This window comes from Antechinus flavipes, chromosome 3, assembly GCF_016432865.1.
Source record: "Antechinus flavipes isolate AdamAnt ecotype Samford, QLD, Australia chromosome 3, AdamAnt_v2, whole genome shotgun sequence".
Lineage (NCBI taxonomy): Eukaryota > Metazoa > Chordata > Mammalia > Dasyuromorphia > Dasyuridae > Antechinus > Antechinus flavipes.
In genome coordinates this window covers 314054876-314064851 of record NC_067400.1, presented here as the reverse complement: position 1 = coordinate 314064851, position 9976 = coordinate 314054876, and positions in this window count along the sequence as shown.

Here is a 9976-nt window from a genome sequence, read left to right as displayed (position 1 = left end):
GTTGGAAATCATTTTCTTTGGACTAAATCATTTTCCATGAGAGCAGTAAATACAGGAAGAGGCAAGACTTTTTATATACTAAAAGCAAATTAATCAAATAAGGCCAATTAATTAAAAGTAAACATTAGGAAATCTTGATTTCTAATTGGATGAAAGATTGACTTTCGAAGTTGGAAGGTGGAGAAAAAACGGATGCATTTCCCTGAAATCAGAAAAAGATATATCCCACTCTCCAAAGCATCTACAAACAATCAAGGGAATATGAAGTGTGAGAAAAAAAAAAAAACTTTTTATCAATCTTTGAATCTGACTGGGTATCTAGTGATACATCTTGTGACTTAATTCTGGAGCTAGCTCACTTCCTTTATAATTCTATTATGGATCTAGTCCACCTTCTGTCTTTTGAGAAAACTTTATTCAGTTGTAGACATCGGAAAAAAACTTTATTGTATTGTTTGAACCTAACCCTGCCAAGGCTAGGAAACTGGACCACTTCTCCCTGCTGTTTAGAGACCCTTAACAAGACTTAAACTGACCAAATAGCCAGATCCAAAGAGTGATGCAAGAAGTTTTCTAAAAATTGTACATCTCAAGTAATCCATATGTCTTATCTGAAAACTGGCCCCATTCTGATTAATTATAGTTTCCATGTTCCCTCAATTATTTACAAATATTAGAAATCAATTTACCTAATATTGTTTCATTTTGATTGGCCTTGCTTGTTTTTAACATATAAAAGTCTGTCTCCCCTTGTATTGGAGATCCAGTGTTAAGGAATGGGTCAGGTGCTGATTTATTCCAGTGGTTCTCAAAGTCTGGTCCAGAGCATCCTGGGAATCTCTGAAATCCTTTCAGAGTGTCTACAAATTCATAATTAGTTTTTATTTTTAATGTGATCAATATCTATAACTATAAACCATAAACAAAAACTCTTTGGACAGATCCTCAATCATTTTTAATAGGATAAAGATATTGAGAACAAAAGTTTGAGGACCACTGTATTAGACAGTTGGCATACATTACTTAATAAATCTGTATGTTCTGAAAATTGAATCTTCATTTTCCTCAGTCATTTCATCTTTCACATGCCACACATGTTCATTTTTATTATGGCCCTAACATGAACATTCCTCCAATTATTTATCTTCCTTTATTTCTCTAAAGTTTTAAAGTTATATTTATGTGTCTCACAAGACTTAAGTTAATTCCTAAATATTTTATGTATTTTACTGTTATTTTGAATGAAATTTATCATTACTTTCTGGTTTTTGTATTTAGCAAAATGTTTATGTCTCAATTACATTTTAATAATTGATTTTTTGAAGTTTTCTAAATACATTTCTCTCACGCCTCCTTAAAATAGGCCTAATTTATATCTTTCTTGTCTGATGTTTATAACTTTATTTCTCTAGTCTTATTAGTCTAGTGCTTTTATTTTCAGAAGTAAGGCACATGCAGGAAAAGGAATAAGTTTACAACATTTCTCTAATGAAAATCATGCTAGTTCTTAATTTTACACAAGTACCTTTTTAAAAAAATAATATTTTGAGGTTAATCTATGCCAATACTTTTTTAGTTTAGCTTAGTTTTGATTTTTAGCATAAACGAGTGGTGTATTTTTAAAGTTTTTTTGTTTTCTGTTGTTTAGATTAGTGGTATCAAATTTAATTAGAAATGGGAGCCAAAAGTCCATACACAAAGATCTCTGCAAGTTGCATATTGACTTAATTTTAAAATTCAACAGATTATATTTTATTGTATTTTTTACAGGTACAGTTACATTTTAATCTGTTTCCTTCCTCACAGGACCACATGATACCTCTGATTTAGATTCTGCAAATTTTTTCCTAATGTTGCACCGCTCTTCTGACATAAATACAACTTACTCATGATGATTAATTCTGAAACATCTTATATTGCTGTAGTATCTTTGCTAGGAAATTATTTATTTTTTTAATCAATATTAATGAGATAGAAATGGTTTCTGATTTCTCTCTCCCTTGTTTGAGGATTAAGATTGTATTTATCTCAAAATTTGGTAGAATCCTTTCTTTCTCTTTGTATCATAGGTAATGGAATATCTACCTATTTTATATTAACTTGTAAATCTGTCTAGAGCAGGGTCATCGTCATTTCTCCATCTTCACCCTCTTTTGTTGTTTACTTTTTTCTTTTTCATATTGGATTAAGATCTCTTATTTCATGGTTTGTTAATTTTGCATTTTATTTCGTTTATGCTAAAAATCAAAACTAAGCTAAACTAAAAAGTATTGGCATGGATTAACCTCAAAATATTTTTTTTTTCAAAAGGTACTTGTGTAAAATTAAGAACTAGCATGATTTTCATTAGAGAAATGTTGTAAACTTATTCCTTTCCCTGTATGTGCCTTACTTCTGAAAACAAAAGCACTAGACTAATAAGACTAGAGAAATAAAGTTATAAACATCAGACAAGAAAGATTTTTATCCATTTCCCTTAGATTTTCAGGTTTTCTAGGATCTAAAGTATGTGCAGTAGTATGTGATGTATTGTTTTCTTTTTATTGGTTATTCACATATTTTAGTCAAGAATTCCAAGTAATGAATGAAAGTAGAAATAGCATTTCTAGATCTCAAACTATTTTATAAAACAGCAACAATAGAAACTATTTTGTTGTTCTTAATGAAGAGAAAAGTATATTAGTGGGAAAGAATAAAAAAAGAGCAAGAGTCTGAAGCAACTCCAAACAAACAGGGCAGTATTCTGTAAATTCAAAACATAAACTACTAAGGTAAAGATTCCACATTTGAGAAGAGCTGTTTAAAAAGATAGAAAGAAGTTAGGCAGAATTAGGTTTAGATTAGCATTTTAGACCATATGCCACAATATATTCCAAATGCATACAAAATTTAAGTTTTTTTTTAATCACATCATTCAGAGAAATGAGAGGAAAATAGGACATGCTTTTTGCAATAATAGTCAGAGGGAGGAATTCTTAATTTAATAAGACAGAGAGATGAGCATAAAAGAAAGATCTGTGCTTTTCTCAATGTCAGGAAGTACAAATGTGGAAACTTCTTCCACCGTACTGGTTTATGACTTTGATAAATCTGAGAAAGTTTCCTGGAAACAGAGTTTAAGAGACTTGTTCAGGATAAGTACTCTCAAAGCTGATATTTGAATGCTGGTCTTTCCAGCTTTAAGCCCTTAATATTATCTACTAAATAATGCTTTCTCTAAACATTTTTTAAAAAGAAAATAAACAATTTTGATAAAAGACAAAATTTTAAGCTTTTGCATGAAAAAAGTCACCTGAGCTAGAATAAAGGATAAAATGTGAGGTTGGAAAAAAATGTTTTATTACAAATGTTTCCAATAAAATCATATATCTAGAATATACAGGGATATACAAGACCAAATGCCATTTTTTAAAGAGATAAATCATCAAAGTGTATGAACAAGAAGTTCAAAGGAATTATTATAGACTATTAACAATTATCTGAAAGATTGCTCCAAAGCAATGAAATGAAAATAAAAACTCTGAGATTTTACCTCCCCACCAAAAATTTGGTGAAAATTATAAGAGACAGGAATAATTATTGTTGGAAGAGTTTAGAAAGACAAGCATAGTCATATATCACTGTAGTTAAAAATTAGTCCAATAATTTTATATTATTCAAGAAAAGTGACAATATCATTCTTATCTTTTGATTCAGAAATCCTGTCATTAAACATATACTTTGAGGATGTCAAAAACAGAAAGATCATATACATACCAAAAATAGACATAGCAACACTTTTGTGGAGTAGCAAAAAACTGGAAATAAAGTGGGGGTATACTGACCTAATAAAGTGGTTTAACAACTTGAATTGGCAAAACTATAATAGAATGCCATAAAACTGTAAAAAAATATAAATCTAAAGAATTAAGAAAAACATGGGAAGATACAGGATGAAGCAAATAGAAGGAAATATACAATACACAATAGACAATAACTAATAATGTAAAAGAAAAACACACCAAACAACAGAAACACCTTTGCACTTTTTCTTCTCTGATTCTCTGCTAAAACCTGTTCAGTGTGGCTTCTTTTATTACGCAATTGAAACTGCTCTCCCCCAAATTATCAATGACCTTAATTGCCAAATCTAATAGCGCCTTTATAGTTCCCATTCTTTTTCACTTTATCAGTCAACCCTATTGACAATCATTTCCTTCTGAATTCTGGATTTATAAGATGTTCTTTCTTGGTTTTCTTCCTATCTGATCACTTTCTGAATTGCCTTTGCTGGATAGTCATGTCACAGCATTTATTTGTAATGTACTACCAGACTGTGTTCTTTATATTTTTTATTTTCTTTATATTCTCATTTGGTGACTTCAATTCCTATGGTTTAATCATCATCTCTAAACAACTGATTCCTAGATCTATACATCCCACCCTAGTCTCATATCACTTTTTAGCTCTAGTCTTTCAGCCCAAACTACTTAATGGACATCTTAAATTGGATGTTCCATAGGCAACTCAGACTAAACATGTCTAAAAACAGAACCTATCATCTCCTTCCAAATATAATGACAAATCTCCTTAGCTCTTCTGAATTTCTGTATTACTATCAAGGGTGCCATTATACCTCAATCACCCAACTTTATAACAGTTTCTTTGACACCAAATATTCATTTAGTTGCCAATTCTTGTCACTTTTACTCTACATCTTTTAAACAATCCTTTCTTTCCCTTCACACAGTTCATACCTTCATTATCTCTCACCAGAACTACTATAATAGCTTCCTATTTCATCTCCCTAGATTATTTCTCCCTACTCCAATCCATCCTTCATTCTGCCACCAAAATTTTCCTAAAGTTTAGTTTTAACCATTTCACTATCCTATCCATTAAGTACTTCTAGGATCCTACATAAATTCCCATTTATCATTCAAATCTCTTCACAAACTGACCCAGATACTAATATCCTTCCTTCACAAAACTACTTTATATTTTATTAGATATTTTGTATCTATTCCTATGCACATATTGTCTCCCTTGAGAGAATGTAAGGCCTTTAACAGCCAGGACTGTTTTACTTCTGTTTCTGATTGTAACGAATAGTCTCATTCTTCATCTGTAAAATGAGCTGGGAAAGGAAATGGCAAACTACTCTAGCATCTTTTCCAAGAAAATCTCAAAATGTAGTCATTAACAGTCAGACATAACTGAAATAATTGAATAACAAAAATGATTAGCACCATACTTGACTTGTTGCAGGTATTTTAAAATACTTATTGATCGATAATTTCAATTTTTGTCCTGGAAAAGAGATTAATGTACTATTCATTTTTCTTTGTCATGGAGAACCATGTGGGTTGATTGTTGCATGTGCTATAAGAGGAATAGTGTCAAAGAAGTTCACTGTGTCCATTATTTTTGTTATAAGGAAAGACTCATTTGGTATCTCTCTCAGGGTGTCCCACTGCTTTAGCTTCTCTGCATATGAACTGCTTTCAAGAGAAGAATTGCAAACTATCAACAATTATGTGAAAATTAAAAACCTCCAAATTACTAACAAGAGAAATACAGATTAGAATACTTCTGTGTATTTTATTCCACACCCATGATAATGACTTGAGGGATCTAGATTTATGGTTTCTTTGTCCTTCATTTATCCAAGTCTTTACCAATAAAATTTGGTCAATTTTCTGTAAATTAAGGAATTCCCTGGGCACAAATGACTAGTCAATAGTCACAAATCCGTCATGTGACAGAACCAGGATTTTAACCTAAATCTCCCTAAATCCAAAGCCAGCCCTTTATTCATATTGTGTCATACAAGCTTGTGGCAAAGGTGGTAAGAGAAATAGTCATTATAGGAGGGGAAAGACAGGCACACTAATACACTGTTACTAGAGTTATTGATTCAACCATTCCCCAAAACAATTTAGAACCCTGCAAGAAAGGTTCTTAAAGCATTTAATACCCTTTGACTCCAGATATTCCATTAATGGGTGCATGCCTGCAAGAAAGCAAAAATAGAAGCTTCCCCATGTAACAAAATTTCAAACAGTATTTTTTGTGGGAGTAACTAGAAATAAGTAGATATTCACTGATAAACATGAATAGTATGTGAATGTAATGAATCGTTACATTGAAAGAAATGATGAATATCAAAAATTCAGAGAAATACAAGAAAACCTAATAAACTGATAGAAAATGAAGTGAGTAGAACTAATGATGGTTATGACATATATGATTAATATAACAAATAGGTAACAATGTAAATATGACTATTCTAATCAAAAAGAGCATTAAAAGGAAGCAAAATATAAAGTAAATATGATGTAACATATAGCAAACAAACTTCCATCCTTTCGGAATGGTGGTGGACCACAGATATAGTTAAGAATCAATTAGTTTTGCTTAACTGTTTTTGTTACAAAGCTCAATAAAGGAGCATAACTAAAAATGACTAATGTAAAAAATGGAACAACTTTTTTTTGTAAATAATTTTGTAGAGATGAGAAAGCAAGAATATATGTTAATAGTTGCTAATATTTGTGATTTTTGGAGCTTGAAGAGTTTGGGGTACATGAGTATGGGGTTCTTAGACACTTATTTGCAGTGTAAGAACACTTTCAGATTCAGTATAAAATAGCACAACCTCTTTTAGTGATGTGAGCCATATTTTGTTTAGAAACCCCTGACAGTGAACATGCACATAAGTCTTATACATCTATATAGGTTAACAGCCTCTAGGAAAATCACAACCAAGGTGATATATTTCTCCTTCTGGCAACTGAGAAGAATATATTCACCAAGAAACAATTCCATCAGACTAGGGGATGTCTAGTCCAATTGATTCTGGTGATTTCTGAACTCTTTTTCATCTTTAGAGACACAGGGCTCTAATATATCAGTCTCATTACTCTTGCTTTAAATTTATTTAAACCACTGAGATTTTGGCATTTAAAATTTCTTCCCCTTGATCAAGAGAAATACACAGAAGCATTATTGAAACAGAGATATGAGATAGTTCTATTCTTTGCAGATCTCTCCACTTACCTTAGGTAGCAGAAAAGACAAATGTTCGAAAGTCAAAAGTAACAATCATTGTATATACCTTTTCTAAAATGGTAACATGGGTACACACAGAACATCTTTCTTCAAGGGCAAAAAGCATTCTTTTTGTTTTGCCTGTGCCCCTATCTTGTATTTATTTGTTTCTTTTTCTGTTCCTGTGAAGATGCTTTTTTATTTTTTTAAATCCCCGTTTCTCACCAAGTCCTTTTTCTTGGTTCCCTTATCAATTCAGTTAAATATATAGTATATACAGGATTTCTACTTTCTTTTCCAAATTAAAAAAGTTAGCTATCAACAAAGGATAATTACAGGGTTGTTATATATCTATTCCTTTAAATTCTTTATGGAAGAAAAAAAGATCCTGTGGATTGTATTATGTCTGGTCTTTTTCCTATAAAGAGGACAGCCTTTCCTTTTAGTCCTTTTGGTCTAGATTTTAGAAAAAGATCCCCAAACTCATACACAATACTCATATACTCTGATGCTATATTTACCTAAGAATTTTTTAGAGAAAAAAATTCTCAACTTAACCCCCCCAAAAAGAAAGCACTTCCACATATAAAGCAGAATACAAAAATAAGATTCTATATGAAATAAGACATTTTATACCCTTGTTAAAAAAAAAATCCTATATATAAATTCTACATTGTTTTCAAAACTACCCTGCTTCTCTGTTCTTCTGAATTTGTTTTCTGTGAATTCAGAAAAATATTAATATGGACATTTGTTTCACATCATTATTGCTAACCATGTCTTGTCTTCAGTTCTCCATCCCAATTACAAACCTAAACAAACTAAGCAAAGGCTTTTTCTACAATTACTCTACCTTGTCAAAAATTGGGTAGTATGCTTCACCAGAGGTCCTCTGGAGAAATGGGTTGGTTACTGCAATGAATAATATTCTTAAATATTTCACATTTTAGTTTTTAGTTGCTATTTTTTCGAGAATGGGGAAAGACAGCTTTTCTATCTGCCACTGTCTAACAATCATTGGTTTGTCAGCTATGAAGTAACTTTTTTGAAGAACTAAGAAATCAGAAGCCAGTGGCTAACTGATGACAAAAAAGGATCGAGGGCCACTTTTTATGTGGCACTAATATCTTTTCTTTAGGAGGTAGCTGAGTATTTGCAAAACATTTCTTTCCCAAAAGATTTTCAGGACTTAAATTCTCAGATTTTTCTTGGTTATTTTTTTCTAATTTTCCCTTTGTAATCTACAAGATGGATAAGTACCATGCATTTATTCTAAATGATAAGAGGTAGAATTGAGGTAGTTAGCTGAAACAACACAGTAAAATAGAAGACATTGTTTAATTTTATATTTACTTTCCTAATCAATAGTTTCATCACCAGTTTAGAACCATCCTTTATTCTTCCATCTTTTGCTTCCCATATTTTTTTTCCTCCACAGCATCTCACACTGCTTATAGTCTCTGCAATAAAATCAATACCCTATTTCAGGCTCTGATAACCTATCTCCTGGACTATGAAAATCTTTTCATTGTTATTCTTTCTTTTAGTCTATCTTCTCATTTATCTTCTGTGCAGTTGCCAAAACAATTAAATAACCTTAATGTGTCAAAGTTTACAAAGCACTTTATATATTTTAATCCTCACTATAACTCTAGATGGGTGCTGTTATTTTCCCCCATTTAACAGATGAGAAAACTGAAGCTGAAATATTAAATGACTTGCCTAGGATCACACAGCTACTCTCTGAGGAATAACTTGAGGCCTTGTTGACTCTAAATCTGGCTATGCTACATACTACACTACCTAGATATTTCTTATAGCTTAGGTCTAACCCTGACATTACTCTGCTAAAAATAAGTTTCCATGGCTCCCCAGTATTTCCAAGTCAAAAATCAAATTCCTTACTCTGGCATTTAAAACTTGTAACTAGCTAGGTTCAAACTACTTTTCAAGTCTGCCTATTACTACCCTTTCATGTACTCTTGTGTTCCAATCACACTGATTTACTTATTACTACATAGCACCCATCTGGTACATCTGTAACTTTGCAGTCTCTCCCTCCTCTCCATATTTGGAATATGTGCCCTCCTTACTAAGCATCTTAGGACATTTTCTTCGAGGTCTAGTTCAGGTTCCTTCTACTCCTTTAAATATTTTTCTGATCTTCCCAATTTTTAATGTTTTTATATTTACATATTTATATTCCCAGTAGAATGTAAGATGCTCAAAGGCAGTGATTATCTCATTTTTGTCTTTATTTTCTCCATCATGTAGCATAATGCCTTCATTTTAAAAAATTGGTCCAGACTTGAGATTTCATTAATAGAATATTTCTGTTGAGGAAAACTAGCTCTACCAGTGGAAACTGGCAACTGGGTCTGCACTTTAGAGTTGCTAGGGAATCGAGGTCATACTTGCCTAGGGTCATACCACAAGTATATAGTCAAGGTAAGACTTGAAGCTCTATCTTCTCTGAAGCTAGATATCTACTATAGCAGTGGTGTCAAACAAATAGAAATGGAGAACTGTACTCAACTACATGTAAGGATCCCTGTGAGTTGCATATTGACTTATTAACCACATATCATCTATGTTCTTGTATTTTTATTTTGTTAAACATTTTTCAATTAAATTTTAATCTGGTTTGGGCAACATTTAGGAGTATTGTGGCTTGTAGTCCAGTGTTTGACATCTCTGCAACATAAGCACTCTGTCTTAATATAGTAAATGCTTAATCTTTTAAAAATTGAATTGATTGAGAAGGTGGACAACCTAACATTCACAGCCCAGGACCAAAGCAACAAGTACAATGTCTGTAAAGAATGAAGTCACTTTGTGAATTTTGAGGGTGACCTGTGTATTGAGGAGAATTATTGAGATAATAGGATCATTACCAGTTATATTTGCTTATTTTCCCTTCATAAGGGTCAAATGATAATGGAGTAAT